Here is a 4,130-nt window from a genome sequence, read left to right on the forward strand (position 1 = left end):
TTTTTCTTTAAAAAAAGATTTTTTATAAAGCTATTTATATGAGTTGTAAAGCGAACGACTTATTTAAACTTATGAATAAATAAATTAGTTATAATTTCCTTTTTGGCCATGAATAAATTTGTTTAAGTTATAGGTTGAATATAATTAACAAATGTGTCATTTAAAGTTAGGCCACAAATTAGATGGGCAATACCGATGACTTGCGATTGGAGATCATAGCGTTCATTGACGACGTAATAACCTTCATTGATCTTTGATAAACTTCAAAAGACACTGGGTGAGTGAACCTACAACCATGCATGCTATGGAATTCAAAGAAGCCATTTAGACCTAATCCAACTTGGCAGAAGACTAGACTCTGTGTGCATGCTATTTTCCTCCTTATGAGCTGTCTGTTGAATTCAACCCTAGACTTAGAATACTACAAGATAGAGGCAGTGGTTAGCGCTATTTTTTTTTAAAATATTCTTTTTTCAAATATTCTTAAGTCTAAACAGTAATTTAGATGGATTCTTTGTTAACTTAAAAGTTTTAGATTTTTTTTTTTCAAGTCTTTTAGCTAACATTACTAAAATCTTTTGCATTTCCGATTAATTTTTGTGACGATTTTTTTTTTCTATAATTAAAAATGGATATAATGAGATTAGTAACAGAAAAATTAGGGTGAGAAATTTTTTCAAATTTTAGTGACGGACAAATTAAAGTTTTTTCTCCTTCACTATATCCTCGCACCAATAGGTGAAAATTTTAGTGACAAAAAAATTAAAGAATTTTATTGAAGTTCCGTCACTAATGAGATGATATTAAACGCTACATTCCTCGTATCATTAGCGATTGATTTTCAAATTTTCTTCTCAACTAATCCTTCATTAATCATGGACAAAATCACCAAATCTCCAAGTAATTTAGTCACAATATTAATCAAGGTTCGGAAAATCGGACCGGTCATCAAACCGCTCTAGCTACTGGTTCACTGGTTTATTTGTCTAATCGGTTCAACCGAAAAAATCGTTTCAGAATAAAATAATAAATAAATTATATATAAACATCATAAAACATAATTATAGTCTAATATAAATCTTAAATATCTTCCAAATTTAAAACATTATATGAAATGCCAACCAAATCCATATGATCTTATCAAAATACAAAGTTAAATAGTGAAAAGAGCAATGGTGCAAACAGCAACAATACAACTAGAAATAATCATTAATCACTCCTAAATTAATTCAAAACAATAGCATGACAATTAATCACCCCTAAATTAATTCAAAATAGCAGCATAACAAAATCACTAATATAATCACAAATCACAAATCACATTCAAAATTCAAAACACTCAGTGCCATAATTCCATAACAAAACAGCAGTATAAGTGCATAACAAGTTAACAACAGCAGCTAAAGTCATGTGTCTTATGGGATTCTTCACTTCTAATATCAGAGTGATGCTTCTCAGTGACACTATCTTCGTTGGTTGAAGTTTGAACTTGATCTGTTTCATGTGCATTTCGGCATTCTTCACTTGTAATATCAGAAGGATGCTTCTCAGTGACACTTGCTTCATTGGCTGAAGTTTGAACTTGATCCACCTCTTGCGTATTTCGGTGTTCTTCACATTTTTTATCAGGGTCATGTTTCTCAATGACACTTGCTTCATTGCTTAAAGCTTGAATTTGATCTCCGTCATCATGCTTCTGCACAGTAGTAGCCATTCCTGTCTTAACATCATTGTTACTATGTTCCTTAGCAAGCTGTTTTTCTCTGCCTGAGGCTCCACTGACGACTCCATTCTCTTCGTCTTCAAGAGTTCTTTGCATAGACTTTAATTGCTCCTGTTGTCTAGCAAACAGTAATTGTATCACTCACATGTTGAATGAAATGTCCGAAGTTGTGTTTTCCTACATAACATCGTTGAACATTAGTGGTCTGAAATTCTAATATCATAATGAAGTAAGATGCAGGTGAAGAAGTTGCATCATGAAGCGAAGGTGTAAATCAGCATGTAAAGTGACTATTATACAGAAGCAATTTATGAATACTACATTCAGAAATTTTTATTGAAATAACAGAGTAAGAGTAGAGTGTATATATAAAAGAAATGTTTAGTAGTGCATATTCTAATCAAGACAACACAATTAACCATCCAGAAATAGAACAATAGAAATAGAACCTTATAATTTTGTGGTCAATTATTGATAGAGGAAGGGTGTATAAATAGAACAATTGTTTTTAAGTAGCAATAACTCTGAAGTTTTCACTAATCAGTAATCACAAATTCCAAACTCAAATAAGTAGCATTACAAAAGACCCAAAAAATCACAAATCACAAATTCAACCTCAAATCCCTGAAAGAGTAACACAGATTCAACTTTCCACTAACCTCAAATCAGTAAATCAGTAATCAGTAAATCAGTAAATCAGCATTGATCAAACTAAATGTATACTAGCTACCTTCAATTTATTTTTGTATTTTGCAACCCCTAGTTCTGTTTTGCAATTTGGCTTCCTTCCACTTGATCACATTAGATGTATTGAATCTAATTGCCAACCCTTCATCCAATGGCATAGCCCCTTTAACTGAAAGCCATAATTTGGTGCAGCCCCACTTGCCCATTGATGTCTCCCACAATTTGGTGCAGAAGGTTGCATATTCAGCTTGACAAAAATGTCAGAGCTTCCATTTCCACCAACCTCAGAAATTCAACCTGAAATCCCTGAAAACAGCAATAAATTGAACAAAAAGTGCAAACTAAGAACGTCTTCATGTTTCTGTATCAACTGAGGAATTAATTTAATTTTAAGATTGTTTTTTTCTTATACTAAACAATAAATAGAAATTGAAGATCGAAGAAGACCGAAGAGGCAAAGAATGAAGAAGACGAGCATAGGAAGTTCAGAGAAGATGAAGACGACGCGTCACTCACCTGGGTTCGATGGAGGGCTACTGGTGTTGAGGACCAGGCGACGATGAAGACGATGAGAGGGCTACTGGTGTTGAGAAGATGAAGACGATGGAGGGCTACTGGGCTGGGAACCAGGCGACGATGGAGGGCTACTGGTGCTGAGGACCAGGCGACGGCGGTGGCGCTGACGACCTGAGACCACGGCGACGATGGAGGGCTACTGGGCGACGATGGAGAGGAACTTCAGAGGGCTAGGGTTGGTTCACTGTGAGACTGAGATGAATGAATGGAGGTGGGGGTGCTTCACGAACGGGTAGGGTAGGTTTTCATTTTTTTTAATTTTTTTAAAAAACAATTAAAAAAACGGCGTCAGAGGAACCGGCCAGTCACCGGTCTGGCCCAACCGGTCGGTTTTCGGCCGGTTCACTGGTTTTCCAGCGATTCTTTTCCAGGCGGTTTCTAGAGGAGGACCAGACCGCTTGCGTCGCCGGTTCGTGGTTAAACCGGTCGAACCGGCCGGTCCGGTCCAATTTTCAGAACCTTGATATTAATAACGATGAAATTCTACGCACCACCCTCTTCCCCAAAGTGTTGCTACACCTCTATCCCCATAGCAAGGCTGCTTGCTGCCTTGTCATTAGTAGTGCCATCATTAGTGGCAACGTCTCCATCATTATTGTCGTGTTCGTAGCGTTGCTCACTTGTGGTTTGGTGTCTCTAGTCGTAATTGTGGGTTTGGTTTGCTGGTACCACATCATTTGCTCGCCTCTATGCCTCAGGTTTGCTGTCCCTATGCCTTCGGTTCCGGTATATACTCCTAACTCCCACTCTAGTTCACTGTTCTTGGTTTGCCTCACTTTTGATGAAATGAATACTTTGTGAGTTAAGTGATATGTATTAACAAGTCTAGGTTCATATATTTTGTGGCTTCACTTTCTATGTTTTCTCTTTGGTTCACCTCTGTTTATGACTACGCGAATTGCAAAGTGTTGTGTTGTTGAATTTAGTTTTCACCACTTTAGCTTTTGCTTTCTATTCTCCAAAAATTAAAGGTTGGGTTCATCCACATTCAATACAATCCCTCTCTGTGAAATATTGTGGGCGCGAATTGTGCTAATGGTGGGGGTTACAGCGTGATGGCGATAGACGAAAGTGTGATGGAGATGCTAATGGAAATTATTAAATGGATGACTGTTGGTGACGAGGGTGAGGTGGGAGTTATATA

At 36.9% G+C, this 4,130-nt stretch overlaps 1 long non-coding RNA gene across 2 annotated transcripts; it reads right to left on the minus strand.

Annotated features, from left to right (window-relative positions):
• LOC110269958 lies at positions 931-4,124 on the minus strand. 2 transcript variants are annotated; one of them, XR_002358833.1, is made up of 3 exons: positions 3,148-4,124; positions 2,454-2,716; positions 931-973 (listed from the first exon to the last, which is right to left on the minus strand). It is a non-coding gene; the product is annotated as an uncharacterized LOC110269958 (long non-coding RNA). The 2 variants fall into 2 exon arrangements; XR_002358832.1 differs by lacking the exon at positions 931-973 and adding an exon at positions 1,080-1,900.

This window comes from Arachis ipaensis, chromosome B01, assembly GCF_000816755.2.
Source record: "Arachis ipaensis cultivar K30076 chromosome B01, Araip1.1, whole genome shotgun sequence".
NCBI classification, from domain to species: domain Eukaryota; kingdom Viridiplantae; phylum Streptophyta; class Magnoliopsida; order Fabales; family Fabaceae; genus Arachis; species Arachis ipaensis.